General features: G+C 40.6%; 1 protein-coding gene across 1 annotated transcript in view; it reads left to right on the top strand.

The window, feature by feature from the left end:
• Positions 1-17483, top strand: part of LOC117354089 (histone deacetylase 4-like) — a 369845-nt gene that overhangs the window by 145372 nt on the left and 206990 nt on the right. The gene's annotated exons all lie outside the window — the stretch shown is intronic.

Raw genomic sequence — 17483 nt, 5'->3', positions numbered from 1 at the left:
CTGGCGCGCAAGTGATAGTGATTAATAGCAATAATGTGGTGACATGTAAACCTGGAAATGACACTATCTTGAGCCTTCTTCACCCCAAAAACTAGACTAGATGGGCCATTTGGCCATTATCTGCCATCATGTTTCTATGAATTATGTAATTTACATCAGTGGTTCTCCAACCCTGTCCTGGAGGACCACCAAGCCAATCGAGTTTTCAGGATAGCCATAATGAAAATGCATGAGAGAGATTTGCATATAATGGAAGTGACAGGCATGCAAATCTGCTCCATGCATATTCATTAGGGCTATCCTGAAAACCCGATTTGCCTGGTGGTCCTCCAGGACAGGGTTGGGGACCACTGATTTACATGATCTCCTACTGGAAACTAAACAAGATACAAGCAAAATCAAAACTAATCTTGGGTCTATGAAGGAAAAATTTACTATCAAATCAAATCAAAGGCAGTTGAGGAATCCATAAAAACACTACACCGACAGACGCGACACATCTCACAACTAGAATGCGACATGGAGGAAGCAGCTAATAGAGCACATGGAAACAACTTCAGGATTTTAGGCCTCCCAGAATGGAGAGAATCTTACGATCTAGTCGAGTTTTTAGATGTTTTCCTGCTGAAGCTCTTGGATCTAAGTTTTAAAAAGCTACTGGAGATTAATAGGGTATTTTGAATCCAAATACAAAGTTCTCAATATGAGAAATACCTGAGACCAATTGTGGTATCATTGTTGCGTCAACATCAAGTGTTAAAGATATTATGCAATAAGCAAGTCTAAGGGCTCCTATCAAATATGAAGGAACTACAAGTCTTTTTGTCCCACATTTATGCAAAGAATCAGTTACATGTCACAAACCACTATTGGCATTCTGCCCTAAACTAAAAGCAGATGGGGTCAAGTTACACCGAATAACCCTCCTAAAGATGTCACAAACCCTGTTGAGCTGAGTATTTACAAGAGGTAAATCATCATATGAAGTATAATAGCCATTCTCACTAAAGGTATAAAACTCTTGTCCAGATATGATGCAATTGCTTTACTGCCAAGGAATGTGATAACAATTTACTGTAGGCACATTACTCATTCTTTATTTCCATATAAATGCTCTAATCCTTCATATAATGATGTTTGCCATGCTTATATGACTCTATATTAATTAATTAATTACTATTCCATCGCTTCTGTGACTGTGCTACCTCTGTAGATTTGTTAACCCATAGTTTTATTGTTGACATTAACAATAATGTATAGGCTAACACCCTCTTTTACAAAGGTGTGCTAAGCATTTTAGCGCGCATTTAGCAAAAGCATGCATTAACCGCTAACACGTCCATAGGATAACATGCACGCGTTAGCATTTAGCACGTGATTAGCGCGTGCTAATATTTACCACGCTAAAAAGCATTGTGCACCTTTGTAAAAGAAGGGGTAAGTTTAATGGCTTTACTTGAATTTCCAACCACTTCTCAGGTCTTATAAGTACTTGGGGGTGATTGTGTCTAATGATCTCAAGGTGGCAAAACAGGTAGAAAAGGCAATGGTCAAAGTCAGGAGGATGCTGATAATGCCATTGTATAAGTCTCTGGTGAGGCCTCCATTTGGAATACTTTGCGCAGTTTTGGAGACTGCACCTTCAAAAAGATATAAATAGGATGGAGTCAGTCCAGAGAGCTGCTACAGAATTGGTTAATGGTCTATGTCATAAATCATATGGAGACAGACTTAGAGACCTTAATATATACATACTCTGGAGGAATGATGGGGAAGAGGAGATATGATAGAGATGTTTAAATATCTCCGTGGCATTAATGTACAGGAGGTGAGTCTTTGTCAAATGAAGGAAAACTCCAGAAGAAGATGGCATAGGATGAAGTTAAGAGGTGACAAGCTCAGGGGTAATGTAAGAAGGTTTTACTAATCCCATCAAGAGAAAAATAGATCCAGATTATATGAACAAATCATACCTGATAATGTGTGGTTTCAAGAGACACACCTATCAACCATTGAATCTTCTAAACTAACTATTAAGGGCACAAGATTAGCACACGCTAGCTGAAAAATTACCGCCTGCTTAAAAGGAGGTGGTAGCAGCTAGTGCTCATGCTAAAACCGCTAGCACACCTTTGTAAAAGGAGCCCTAAGTGATCACACCTTGCCCTCTCTTCTCCCGATGAAGGGAAATATGGAGCATTCATATTATTTCTCATTCTAATGATACTCATTTTATGTGGTTCCAAGCAAATCTTGAAATTAATCATGTGTTCTTTAATGGTTAACAATATACAGTTGTGAAAAAATTAGGACACCCCATGAAATATTCAGTTCTTTCTTAAGAAATGTTTACATATCGATGTCAAATCTTTTTTTTATTTATCTCTGGAAAAGAAAGTGATGTAATTGTGGATAAACAACAAAAGTTTCCTTGACTGACTCATGAAACAAAAGATATCCACAAAAATATGTATTCTAACTGAGGAATAAATTAGGATACCCTAATAGCTAGTGTTACCCCTTTGGTTGAAATAACTACAGTGAAACGCTTCTTGTAGCCATCTACTAGTCTCTGACATCGGTCTGAGGAAAGTTTGACCCACTCCCCAATGCAGAATTCTTTCAGCTGAGAGATGTTTGATGGGCCTCCATTCTGGGATGCCATGGGAGCTGCTTAAGACTTTGATTGGGGTACCAGGGTGGAAGGTTTGGGGTAGGACCTGCTGGTAGGAGGGAGTGGGCATCCCTCCTGCCAATCGCATTTGGGGTTTTTTGTGGGGCAGGGGGTTCTGGCAGGAGTGAGTGGGCATCCCTCCTGCCAGGAGACTTTGAGGGGGGTCAGGGTGGCTGCATGAGGAATTGGACATCCCTCTTGCTGTGGACAGTGTCAGGTGGGGGTTCTGGGGTGACGGCAGGAGGAATTGGGCATCTATCCTGCCGCGTACAGTGTCAGGGGTGTCAGGAGTGGCGGCAGGAGGGAATGGGCATCCTTCCTGCTGTCTGACTTGCAGTGGGGTTTGGGGATTCCCTGTCGCGGTCACTTAGCTGATCACAGTAGGGAGATTTCCTTGCTGCGATCAGCTCAGCAGCTACATCTTTTTGAAATGTAGGCCAACATTTTAATGGCCTAAATTTCAGACGTCTGTTGGGGGCTCTAGAAAGACGCCTTAAACTTGTCTAAGGCCACTTACGGGTGAAACCATACCTACACCTAGCCTTGCGTGAGCTTAAGTGTTCCCATGCATCTCCCTAGACTCGCAAAAATGCCTACAGTGTAGGCCGCCTGCCTCGAGTAAATTTTTTCTAAAAGCATGCAACCCAATTGGCTGATTAGACAGCTGTAGGACGCCTGCCACTGCTTAAAATCAGGACACCGTTTATAGCATTTTCCCCTTAGTGCTAGACCTGTTTTAATAGTAAATAAGTGCTAAAAGATGCTGAGCAGAGGACTACTGGAGGGATGTAAACATGATCCCTTAAACTCCTCCAGTGGGCACTGACCTTCTCCCACCTCCTAAAAGATGTGACTGAAATAGTGCATACCTGTCTATATGATAGCTTCAGATGTTACGGTCAGTCCTAATAAAGCGGCAAGCAGGTTCCTGGAGTAGCCTAGTAATGGTATAGTCCAGTGGTCCCCAACTCTGTGCCTGGAGGACCACCAGGCCAATTGGGTTTTCAGGATAGCCCTAATGAATATGCATGGAGCAGATTTGCATGCCTGTCACTTCCATTATATGCAAATTTCTCTCATGCATATTCATTAGGGCTATCCTGAAAACCCGATTGGCCTGGTGGTCCTCCAGGACAGGATTGGAGACCACTGGTATAGTCAACCACAGAGATGGAGACTCAGGCTCAAACCTCACTCTGACTATTACACTTATGGTAGTCTATGCGAGTCTTCCAAAATCCACCCAAATCCCACAGTACCTATATATAGGTGACACCTGCAGGCATAAAAGTTATTGGTATGGTATATAGTAGGGTTCTGTAGGATTTGGAGGGCTCACCACACAATATAGGGCAGGGGTGTCAAAGTCCAGTCGGGTTTTCAGGATTTCCCCAATGAATATGCATGAGATCCCTATTTGCATGCACTGCTTTCATTGTATGCTAATAGATCTCATGCATGTTCATTGGGGAAATCCTGAAAATCTGATTGGATTGTGGCCCTTGAGGAGGGACTTTGACACCCCTGATATGGGGGGTTATGTTGAGATGCGTTCCTGGGCCCTTTACATAAAAGTTCACTACAGTGCAGCCTAAGGAGCCCCACTGCTCTGTTGGGATGTCTGTGTGGCTAGTCTACTTAAACTGCTGGTCCTTCCTACATCCCAATGGCTTGTTTTGTGCATTTTTCTTTTAGACTTTTCTTTCAAAAATGGTCAAAAAAGATAGATGCACTAAGGGTGAACACAAATTGAAATGGTCATTTTCGGAAAAAAAAGAAAGACGTTTTGCTATTTCGAAAATGGCCTTTATCTCTATTTGAGTTTTACACTTTTGAAAACGTCTAAACTTACTTTTAGATATCATATCAAAAATACACCTCTAAATCATTTAGCCCCCATGATGAATTTCCCCCCTTAATGATAGACTTGATCACAGAAGAGTAGTACAATTAATAGTGTCAAAAGTTTGAGTATAATGAGGAAACTAAATAAGCACAAAATAATGGTTTAGCATTCAATGAAAGCAAAGAGAGTCTTATCAAGATGAGCCGAGTTGGTGAAAACTCCTTAAAAAAGGAACTACAGACAGAAAAATAATAAGAAATTAATTGCATATTTCTTATTTGTTCCCTACACATAATCATATCTCTTACAAGCAAATCAAGTGGTGGAAACACACTACCTGAAGAATCAAGGAATTTCAGGCAATAGGCAATTCAGATTTTAGTAGGACAGGTTGTATTGCATCAGAAATCTGGGAAACCAATTAAGACCACTTGTGGTGTCAAAAAATATACAACAGGAAATTACTCTCTGAGTTGTATGTATGCAAGCAATCCCATCTCATATAATGGTCCCAAGGGCGCACATGAACCCACAAAGACTTGAATCTGGTAGAACTCAAGACACAGGTTGTACAAATGCCACAAGAAATGGGAAGGTATCCAAGGAATGATTGATGGGAACTGGAGGATGACCTAGTACACACTTCTTCATCAGTGGCAAAGACAAAAGCAAAAAACAAGATGCACATTAGCTGAAAGAATCATTATTAGAGTACTCAAAATGATTAATGAAGTATATAGTATATACCATATTTCTCATATGCAGGTCACACAGAGGACTGCAATTCAATTATCATAACCCACATTTTTATTACGTTGTAGAAGCAAGTCATAAGAAGCTGTACAGTATATATTCATTGGTATCTGAACATCTTTACAAATGTTCTGAATTTTCTTGTCTCTAAGAAGAGCTAGAAAGATAATCCGTAGGCCATCATTCCATGAAGCTTGATGCCTGTGGGTGTGTAGAAGAAAATATTTGGGGCCATACATCAAATTATAGCTTGTGAGATTTTGTGCCAGTGCAGTTATACCAGGAAACTCCTAATTTTGATCCGAAAACAGACCTAGCTATTGTACAGAAGTTGGATACTGGTATTACATTTAAAAATGAGTAAAGAAAACAGAGTATTGTGGACAATGCTCTGACAATTTCAATAGAGTTTGTATGAGTGAGGCAGACTTCCCAGTAATGCCAAAGGATGCCAGCTCAAAGCCCCCACAATTAGTCTACTATCATGCTGCAACAAATATAACAGAATAATTTGTACTCTTCTATATTTGAGCTGTGCTTTACTGCTCTTTCCTTTGACTGAAAACGTGTCAAATTTGCATTTTTCTGTTCAAAATTCTCATGGCCTGATAGTGCTGCTGGATGAATCAACTATTTGTTATTAGAAGAGGTCTGCACTGTTGTGCAACTCCTTGATTTATTAGGTTGTGCAGTGTTTTCCTATTATCTGCTGCAGCTCGGCTACAGAAATATTTTAGCAAGGCATACTGGCCAACATCTGACAAGTAGAAATATTGGATCTACGTTCCAGGCCTTTCTCACTTTGAGCTCCCACTTGAGCACTTTAAAAATAATATGGCCTCTGCACCTGATCCTTAGATTCACAGGAACAGAGAAGAGAAAGAATAGAGGGAAAGAAAGTGAATACTACTGAGGAAAAGCAAAAGTAGAGGCAAAAAAAACCACGAGAGTGAATTCTCTCTCATCCTTCTGCACTACTGTTCCTGTTAAGCTGAATGGGAGTCCACAACCTACTATCCTGCCAATGGGAGGTGCTGTTTCACTATGGCATTTTCAATAGAGAGGGCCAGGCAACCTCTGTAGGGCTCCAGGGAACCTACCTGCCCTAGTGACTGAAAGCACAATATTGAAGCACCGCCTTCCCCCTCCAATGGCCACAATGCAGTTGGAGGATTCCTGCTCAGCTTAGAGCAGGGATCTCAAAGTCCCTTGAGGGCTGCAATCCAGTCGAGATTTCAGGATTTCCCCAATGAATATGCATATAGATCTCATGCATATTCATTGGGGAAATCCTGAAAACCTGATTGGATTGCGGCTCTCAAGGAGGGACTTTGAGACCTCTGGCTTAGAGTGAACAGTGATCTACACCAGAGATTCTCAACCTTATCCTGGAGGACACCAGGCCAGTAGTATTCACTTTCTTTCCCTCTATTCTTTCTCTTCTCTGTTCCTGTGAATCTAAGGATCAGGTGCAGAGGCCATATTATTTTTAAAGTGCTCAAGTGGGAGCTCAAAGTGAGAAAGGCCTGGAACGTAGATCCAATATTTCTACTTGTCAGATGTTGGCCAGTATATTATACTAACTTACATTATCACTTTCCTACCATTGAATGCAATGCCACTTTTCCTTTTGTACCTCTGTCCTTTTGCTTTTACTGCTCCCTCCTCTCTGATAATTTTTTTTTTTTTTTTTTACTATGTAAACTACATTGATGCCACTGCGACTTGCAGTATATCAAGACATGAATAAACATGAAACTTGTTTTTGATGTTTTTATCAATTGGCATCATCTTAGAATCTTATAATAATTATTCATTTTGTTCCTGCATTGATAGAATGACTCTTAAAAATCAAGACACCAAAGTGGATTTTTTCAAAATTCCAAGAATATCACAATCCTGAGAAATTCCTTACTGAATCATTTTTGGCACATTGATTTCTCTGTTATTTGCAGTGCTCAGCTGTAACTGAAAAGCTGAAATGTTTCTACCTTGTGTTTTCTCTTGTTTTGGCGTGAGAAGTCAATTACTCTCTCCCCCCCCCTTTTTTTTACAAAGCTGCATTAGACATTTTTATCACCAGCCGCGGCGGTTTTAGCTCCGATGCTGACAGAATTCCTATGAACATCTGAGTTAATACTGCTGCTGCCGGAGATTAAAAAACAACGCGGCTTTGTAAAAGGCGGGGTTAATCAGAAAGGGAAAAAAATAGTTCAAACTAATATTTATTGATGGCCACATTTAATCCATAATCTTGGACTTATGCAACAGTCAGTTACTGTATGATAGACATAAGCTCCATCAAACATTGAATATTGATAGCTGATAAATGTCAGAAAATTTGGCTAATATTGAGATAAACACTTTCACCAATGCAATAGAATGGAATGTCACAAAGAACAGTGCTGCTGCAGTTTCAATTTAGGGAGTATCAAATGACTGGAGGAAAAAGCCTCAGATAAGAACCCTTCCACCACCACAATGGTGGTCCAAGGTGGTCAGGCGAACACCTCACTGGCGAAAAAACCTCCAGACTAACTCCCAATGATAGTAAACTTGAAGCAGGGCTGTTGTGCAAAAGATAGAGGAAAAATCCACTTATCTATTTTCGATCGGTACACCGACGATGGCCAGCGTTTCACACATCTGCTGCCTCAGGGTGTAGAAAAATCCGATCACACTAAAACCAGAATTGAAACAAAACTTTAAAGTCAAAAACTGGACAGTTGCACGGCTTCACAAACTGAAAAAGAAGCCATAGGGACATACCTTTAAACTGGACGCAAACCGCATCTCAAGATCAAAAGATGGCTGCACCACGACTGTACTGGGATATTTATAGCACTCCCGGGTAACACAGTCACCGCCGCGGCATTAATTCTTGCTACATATTCACTTCCGGGTGTGTTACCCGGGAGTGCTATAAATATCCCAGTACAGTCGTGGTGCAGCCATCTTTTGATCTTGAGATGCGGTTTGCGTCCAGTTTAAAGGTATGTCCCTATGGCTTCTTTTTCAGTTTGTGAAGCCGTGCAACTGTCCAGTTTTTGACTTTAAAGTTTTGTTTCAATTCTGGTTTTAGTGTGATCGGATTTTTCTACACCCTGAGGCAGCAGATGTGTGAAACGCTGGCCATCGTCGGTGTACCGATCGAAAATAGATAAGTGGATTTTTCCTCTATCTTTTGCACAACAGCCCTGCTTCAAGTTTACTATCATTGGGAGTTAGTCTGGAGGTTTTTTCGCCAGTGAGGTGTTCGCCTGACCACCTTGGACCACCATTGTGGTGGTGGAAGGGTTCTTATCTGAGGCTTTTTCCTCCAGTCATTTGATACTCCCTAAATTGAAACTGCAGCAGCACTGTTCTTTGTGACATTCCATTCTATTGCATTGGTGAAAGTGTTTATCTCAATATTATTGGCTTTTCACATTTCCGAGTTGTTTTTTGCTAGAAAATTTGGCTAAAACATTAGTAAGATTCTGATTAAAAGTGAAAGGTAAGTATTTATACAGTTTTCATTACTGATTTTTACAAAGCAGTCCTCTTACGAAGACACATTTTGTCCTGCTTCTGTATATGGTGCCTTAAGGGGTCCTTTTATTAAGGCGTGCTAACAGATTTAGCACGTGCTATAGATTAGCATACGCTAAATGCTAAGGCACCCATAGAATATAATGGGTGCCTTAGCATTTAGTGCGCGCTAATCTTTAGCGTGCCTTAATAAAATGACCTCTAAGTTAGGAGGTGATAGGTACTTTATCACCCCCTAAGAACCAATCATCCAGGGTTCATCCCAACTCACTATGCAATTCACTTATGAATCATGGTGGAGCCAGATATGCCAAGTGACATATATTAGGTGTGTCATATGCTCACACACCAAAGCAGCCTTCCTTGCAACACTGGCTCTTCTTCTCCCCCACCCCTCCCCCTAATTTGGAATCTGTCTCCTGCTTCCCTCCTTCCTTACCGGTTTGGCATCTTGCTCTACCCCCGGGGTCTTTTAGACATAAGCTCAATCTGCCTCCCCACCCCAGCAATGGCAGCAGCAACAGCTGTAGTGCTAAAAACAGCCGGTCTGTCTGTCTGGAAACAGGTAGAATCAGAGGAGGTGGGATCAGTAGGGGAACTTTTAGTGCACTTTAGTAAAAGGGTCTCTTAAGAAGATATTTGTTCCTTCATTGCACAATTTTGGTTTGTTTAATTTGCTGATATAAAAATCAATAGAAATGTTTCAACCTAAAGGGGGTCCTTTCATTAATCTGCGGTAGGCATTAGCTGTGCTTATCGCAGGTTTAAAAGGCAGTAACATGAGACACGATCAGACATCCCATGGTAGTTCCAGAATTGTCTCTCACCATATACTAAAAAATACTTTTTATTTTTTAGCATGAGGGGAGTGTTTTGAAGGTGGAGAGTAGGTGTCCCCCGCGCTAAATGGCTCGTATGTAGTCAGGAACCCCTATACCTACAAAATAGGTAACGGTAAGGAATTTACGCACGCTAATTGGGTAATTAGCGCATGGTCATTAATGGGAAAAAGGAAATTATGGCCATCTTAGAGCTGAAATAAAAGTAGCCTCAGCACATGGGAAATCCACGTGCTAAAAACAATGCAGGCCACTTTATAGCGCAGCTGAGTGAAAGGGCTTTGAAATGTGGAATTCAATATCAGAAGATGGCGTCAAGGCCGGTAACAAAATTGGATTTAATAAGAATTTGGATACATTTCTGGAAGTCAGGGCAATTAACTTTCATTCAGACAGACAAAGGGAACCTTTTACTAAATTGTGGTCAAAGTGGCTCTTACTGTACTTGTGTTTTCTCGCATGCTAAGGAGACAGATTCAAGATGAATGCTAGGAAGTTCTTCACTCAGAGGGTGGTGGACACTTGGAATGCGCTTCCAGGAAAGGTGATAGGACAGAGTACAATAATGGGTTTCAAAAAGGGCTTGGATGACTTCTTGAAGGAGAAAGGGATTACAGGGTATAGATAGAGGGGTACTATACAGGGTACTTCAGGATTAGGGCATAAACAATTCAGGTGGTGGGAACTTACAGGTCAAGGACCTGGAGGGCCGCCACGGGAGCGGGCTGCTGGGCACGATGGACCCTGGTCTGACCCGGCAGAGGCAATACTTATGTTCTTATGAGTTTCCCTATTTCCTATTAATGGCCATGTGCTAATATTTCCACTAGCACATGGCCATTAATAAAAATGATCACATAAGCATTTATGAACACCTATATTATATTAGGTTAGTAAACTTGATTAACGCACAAACACCGCTCTCTCTTCATATTTTTTAAAATCACTAACCCCATTCAATCAATATAACACATCAATAAATTTTCCTAATAATCTAAACTTTTAATAAATTTAAATTCCCCCCCTCCCAACCCTTCTATCTTAATATTGTAAATGTAATATAAACTGATGTCTACTCATTGCAATATTATGCTTGTTTGAATGGGAGGGAGGGATGGGATAAAATCTTTATCTATGAATATCATAAATGATAAATTTCAAGAGATGTATTTATTGATAAATGTTTATTATATATATTTGCTATAAGATTAAAAATGAATAAAGAATTTAGAAAAAAAAAAAAATTACTAACCCCCCCTTCCTTTAGAAAACCACAAAAGAGGTTTCTAGTGCCAGCTAACATGGTGAATGCTCTGCCCTGCCGATGCTCATAGTAACTCTATGGCCATTGGAGCAGCGCAGAGCATTCAGCACGCTGACTGGTGCTAAAAGCCTCTTGCACGCTTTTGTAAAAGGGCGGGGAGTGTTAATTGCTTCCTCCAAGGAAGATTTTGTGCTAAGAGTTGCTAGAAGTCGCCATTTCTCATTTCATCCTTCTCTGAAGGTATATAAGTGAGACGTAATCCAAAGGTCAAACACCTCAAAAACGTTTCTATGCTAGAAGATTAATTTGCAGTGAGGCATTTCAGTTGCCAAAATTCCAGGAAGTAGACGAGACAGCAATCAGAAACCAGGTTGCTCATACGTTTTCTTACCAATTATCAAATAGACTCAGCAATTCAAAATCTGAAACTCCATTAAACTACTTGAAATTAGTCAAATTATCTTGGACGTCGGTAATATTTGATTTTTAAACCAACCAAAATGTTGCAGTTGGAGAAGACTGCACATTCCTGCCTTGTCCTTGAGAATTTTTTGGCTTTCTAGCTTTAGGTTTAACTTTTTCCACTGTACTCCCACTAACATTGTATTTTTCAGACTACTCCATATAGCCTCACAGCAGTGGTCTCAAACTCAAACCTTTTGCGGGGCCACATTTTGGATTTGTAGGTACTTGAAGGGCCTCAGAAAAAATAGTGAATGTCTTATTAAAGAAATAACAATTTTGCATGAGGTAAAACTCTTTATAGTTTATAAATTTTTCCTTTTGGCTTAATCTTAATAATAATATTGTCATTTATAGCTAGAGACAGATGATCAAGAAACTGTTTTATTTTACTTTTCTGATTATGATAAACATACCGAGAGCCTCAAAATAGACCTGGCGGGCCGCAAGTGGCCCCCGGGCCGCGAGTTTGAGACCACTGCCTCACAGGGGAGGGGAAAGCAAACCTCATTGTGTGTGTTTGGGGGAGGAGGGGAAGTTCTGACCTGTCTTTATTGTTTTGGAAAGTACATCTTTATTACCCAATGAACGTACATGAATGAAGAACTGACAGTGAGGAGTGCTTGAAGAGCTGGAGCCTGTAAAAAAGATTATATTTACAGACCACAAAAGCTTGAGAAGATGTGGGGCCGAAAAGATCGCTCCTGCTCCTGCATCACTGGCCGCGACATTGGAGGAGGCAGCCAGCAGCCCAGCAAGGGATCTATTTTAAAAGGTACAGGGGACTCCAGTAGTGCCGCGGCTTATCTAATGGGGTAGCTTATCTAGGAATTTTAAAACGAGAATAAGCGTTTCCTGCAGCCTATACAAATGGGTGACCTATACATGGGGAAATATGGTATTTATTGTTAAATAAAGGTATCTTTAAATTCAAGAAACAACACCTAAACGAATACTGTAGAAAACAACAGGAGTGCTGATATTTCCAATTATTGCTATTGTATTTATGTTGATCTATTATTAAAATGTTATATCTTGCAATTCTGATCAAGTCGCATTGATGTGGCTTACAAATCCCACAAAACTACACATAAAAAAGAAGACACTCTCATTCAAATAACCTAGGAAAACCACAAAATCAAAATGAGAATAGGATCGATACACCAAAATGCTACTTTTTGTTGTTCATGGAGGAAAAAAAAAATCTCAGTAGCGGTTTGGACCTATCTCTTATCTCACCCAATCTAATAGAAAGATGAAGGCAGATAAAAACCGTATGGCCTATCCTGTCTGCCCACCCTTGCCATCTACTATTTCTTCCTTAGAGATTCTGTGCACTTATCCCACTCTTTCTTAAATTTTTGTCTCCACCACCTCCATCAGGATGCCATTCCACAACTTCATACCCTTTCCATTAAGAAGTATTTTCTTAGATCAGGGGTGTCCAACCTATGGCCCAATGGCCGCATGCGGCCCTGTGAAGTATTTTGTGCGGCCCCAATCAAGGGCGATGCAGTGTTTTCCTCTGCTGCCCCGGGTGTTTACCATCTTGCCGGCTCCTTCCTCTGTCTTGCTGCAGCATTTGTGTGGCCCTAGAAAATTTTTTTTGGCCCATGCGGCCCAAGGAAGCCAAAAGGTTGGACACTCCTGCCTTAGATTATTCCTGAGTCTATCCCCTTGCACCTTCAGCCTATGCCAGTGGTTCCCAAAACCTGTCCTGGGGGACCCCCAGCCAGTTGGGTTTTCAAGATATCTCTAATGAATATGCATGAGAGAGATTTGCATAGCTGTCGCTTCCATTATATGCAAATCTCTCTCATGCATATTCATTAGGGATATCTTGAAAACCCGACTTTCTGGGGGTCCCCCAGGACAGGGTTTGGGAACCTCTGGTCTATGCTGTCTTATTCCAGAGCTTCCTTTCAATCGAAAGGGACTTGTCTCCTGGGCAGTTATGCCACACAGGTATTTAAATGTCTCTAACATAACTCCTGCCTTTCTTCCAAAATATACATGTGAGCATGTATACTTGCCACTACTGCTAGCTCTTTCTATAGCACTAGACATATGCAGTGCTATACAGAAATACATAAAAGACAGCCTTGACTTGACAGAGTTTACAATCTATTTAAGGCATACAAACAGGACAAATAAGGGATTAGGGAATTTATTATGGGAATTATTAAAACCACCTGGGCATTAAAATAGGTTAAGTGTTAAAAGCAACCTCAAAAAGATGGGCTTTTAGCCAGAATTTGAATGGGTCCAGATATGGATCATGATATACTGACTCAGGAAGTCTGTTCCAGGCAAAACTGGAGAAACTGAATCTGGAACTGGTGGTAGAGGAGAAGGATAAAGATAAAAGTGATTTACCTGATGAATAGAGTTCTTAGGGTGGAATGCAGGGGGTGATAAGAGAGAGATATTGTGGAGCTGCAGAGGAGTTACTACAGCAGATCAGAAGCAGGAGGGAAAAGATTAAAGTTAAGGTAACCTGGGAATGGGGAAGGAGAAAAGGGGGGGGAGAGTTTGGAACAGCTGGATGGAAGGGTAGGGAGAATGAGGACACTGGATGGAGGGGTGACATGTCTGAGCAGAGCAGGCCTGTGCATGTTTCATCAATTATTTTTTTACATCCACATCATATCAAAACTTGTTAAAGACCTACTTATTTAGGACATTTTTGAAAGACTGAATTTGCACTTCACTCTGCGTTTGAAGCAGTTCTTTACTTTGTTACACCGCATAGATCTGAAGGGTAATGTGGTATACAAATGTCATGTTTCTTCTTCTTGAACCAGTAGCAAGAAGAGGCACTGGAGACATCACAACCATTTGAAGTAAAATCATAAAAAATATCGATCATAAAAATTTGTGAAGTCCCAACTAGGACCCAAACAACATAACACGTCTTTCACGCAAGCAGCTCTCTTTTAAATGCAAGCCTCCGTCGTGTAACAGAGATGCCGACATGATATACATTGTCCCCTGAGAAAGGCGATGTGGTCGCCGAAACTGGGTCCTAGTTGGGACTTCGCAAATTTTTATGATCGATATTTTTTTATGATTTTATTTCAATAAAGACTTCATCCCTCATATGGTTGTGACATCTCCAGTGCTTCTTCTTGCTATTGGTTCATAGTATTTTGAGGTCTTGTCTTTTCTTTTTTTGGTTCTTTGATGTTTCTTCTTCTTGCCATTACTACTGCAGATCGGAAGCAGCAGCGGAAGGGAGGTAGGACTGGGACTATGGTTTGGAAAGGATTGGGTTACTAGAAGTCCAGAGGACATATCCAGGGTGTTGAGTGGCTTTCCAAAACCCGGTACTTTGTCCGGGTTTTGAAAAGCTTGGAACAAATCACAGTCGAGCAGGAGGGCACCCGTGCATGTGCAGATGCTCTCCTGCCCTACGAGAGCAGGTAGCAGGGGGCGGGGCTAGAGTGGGATTAGCTATGGGACTGGGGCATAACAGGGCAGGAATGGGTGGGCCTGGGGGAGGGTCTAGAGGGGTCTAAAGGGTCCAGATTTTCCAAATGGAAAATCTGGTAACCCTAGGAAAGGAGCAGTTTGAAAAGCGCAAATAGTCCATATAATTCTGCCCCTAAACAACTTCACCCTGTGCGACTGCACTGCTTGCACAAGGCCCTACATAATAGCATTTTTTTAAAATAACTTTTGAACATACAGTATAATCACAAGGGTACACTCATTGAAGAAATGCAAATTGTAACAACATAAGAGAAAGAAAGTGAACTTAAATCATTACAAGAAGCAACTTCCATTCTCCTAAGTCCACAAAATATGAGGGAAGAGGAGGCCAGAAAATCAATGAGAAACATATCATATAGCACTAGTAGTCCCAGTGGAGATCTTCTTCAAATCTATGAAGGCCTTCAACTGTTCTGGCATTAAAAAAATACATATTTCACTCCAGCTACACTGACTAAACATTTACGGGGTAAACAAGTAAGAAAATGGTCCCTACATTCCTTGTGTCCTGCCTCAAAGCTAATAAAGCCTTTCTTCTCTCCTGAGTGCTTTTATTCATGTCAGAATATACCCAAATGCATTGACTGCAGAACAATGCTTGAACATTTCAAAAATAAAGTTTAAACACAGTGTTCTTCTTATTCAAAGACAAATGATTCCAGCAAAGTACCTTTTTCAAGCACTTCAGATGTAGATTCATCCAATATATGCTAGTATTTTATAATGGAAATTAGGTGTGTACTTTTTCTTTTTTAAATTTGCACCTAGTCAAGTGGATGTGTCAGTGGGTTGGCGGAAGGATGAATTGGGCATTACTCCTGCTGTGGACATTTGAGGATTCCAACACAAAGGACTGGCCCCTCCTACTTCTAAAAGGTCTTGTTTTGGGCGCTTGGGACTTGGGACAAATTTTGGTCAAGAATGTGGAATAAACATAGACATAGTGGCGGTCTGGGTGATTAAACACCTGGTCGTACAGGTAGACGATTTTCTAAAAGAAAACCATTTTGGATGTACTTTTCGAGAATGGACATTTTCCTGCTGCCTTAGGCCAAAAACGGGCTTAGACGTTTTTTTTTATTATGCCCCTCCACATGTATGTATGTTTTAACATTATGAGCCGCTTAGTTATAAACTGGTAAGAAATTTTTTCAATAAATAAATATGCACACTTATGTGGGCACCTGCACATGTAAATGGCTATTTCCAGCTCAGCACAATTCTGTAAATGTGATGGCATATACTTTGAGGGTGGGTGTTCATATGGGCACAGTCTGGGCATACCATGGGTTGGACATGCAATTACATGCATAAAATATAAAGTATTATAATCCATATGGACTCTTTAATAATAATTTATAGGTACAGACACTATACCCACTCTATAAGTAATCATATCTAAAGTGTAGGTGCATTTTTGACCTATTATGCTAATATTGAATTAAGAAAAAGAAGCAAAGAAGTGTGTTCCTGGTGCCTAACGGTACATGCCCCTTCACAGAATTACCCTCCACACGCACAAGTCCTTTTGAATATAGCCCCACCCACATATTTTTATATATGATTATGTGTTATGTTAACCCATTCAGTTCTTTATGCTAAACTAATTCTCAATGTGCCTGTAGAGGGTTCTGAAATGGGTCAGGTTACAAGCAGCCCTATTTATTATCAAGCAATGTAACAAGATTGAACAGTGGGATGACTTTTTTCAAACTTTTAAACTATTTTGTTTTCAAGAAGCAAAGAAAATCTACACAGTGAAAGTGGATGTTCATGATTAAACTGCTAGCAGAGTTGTTTGAATAGAATTTTCCAGTAGTACTGTTGCTGTGTGACACCATAGGCTTCTGCGGGGTATAAAAATAAATTGCCTTGCTGGAACTGACCTGGGTTGTTGTCACTCCTTTGTGGTTATTACATTATCGCTTTATGATCGACCTTGAAAATGCTTGACAAATGTCTGGAGATGGTTAAGAATATTATTTTATGCTTTTTTTTTTGTTTGCTTGAGTCACCCCCTCCCCCACCACCATCAGACACTGAAAAGGAAGAACAAAGCAACCCTGTATTGAGCCTTTGAGATGATTAAAGAGGCCTTTTGCAAAAGTGTGTTAAAAAGTTAGCACAGAAATTAGTTTGTTTTTTATAGTGTACAAATGTGATCATTATTAACTGATATGTTAACTCCTTGCTATGTAGGTGGCTTATGAGCAGAAAGCAGGCTGCACACTTTGATTATAGGAAGATGCGTCCCCGTGCTCCATCAATTGTGTGGTTAGCACAGGTGCACTTAACACAGGGGACTCAAAGTCCCTCCTTGATGGCCGCAATCCAGTCGGGTTTTTAGGATTTCCCCAATGAATATGCATGAGATCTATGTGCATCCACTGTTTTCAATGCATATTCATTGGGGAAATCCTGAAAACCCGACTGGATTGCGGCCCTCAAGGAGGGACTTTGAGACCCCTGTTATACTTCCTCATGAAAAGGCTGTGAGCGCATTTATACTAATTACAACAGTCGTAATGTGCAGCAAAAAAACATTTGAGAATGTTGTGTCAATTGCAGATGGTACTTACATGATGGTCTGTTGATTTCAGATTTGAATTTTGGCGGTAAAGT

This window comes from Geotrypetes seraphini, chromosome 2 (genome assembly GCF_902459505.1).
Source record: "Geotrypetes seraphini chromosome 2, aGeoSer1.1, whole genome shotgun sequence".
Taxonomy (NCBI): Eukaryota; Metazoa; Chordata; class Amphibia; order Gymnophiona; family Dermophiidae; genus Geotrypetes; species Geotrypetes seraphini.
The sequence above is the reverse complement of the archived record's forward strand: the minus strand, read 5'-3'. Positions and strand labels throughout refer to the sequence as shown.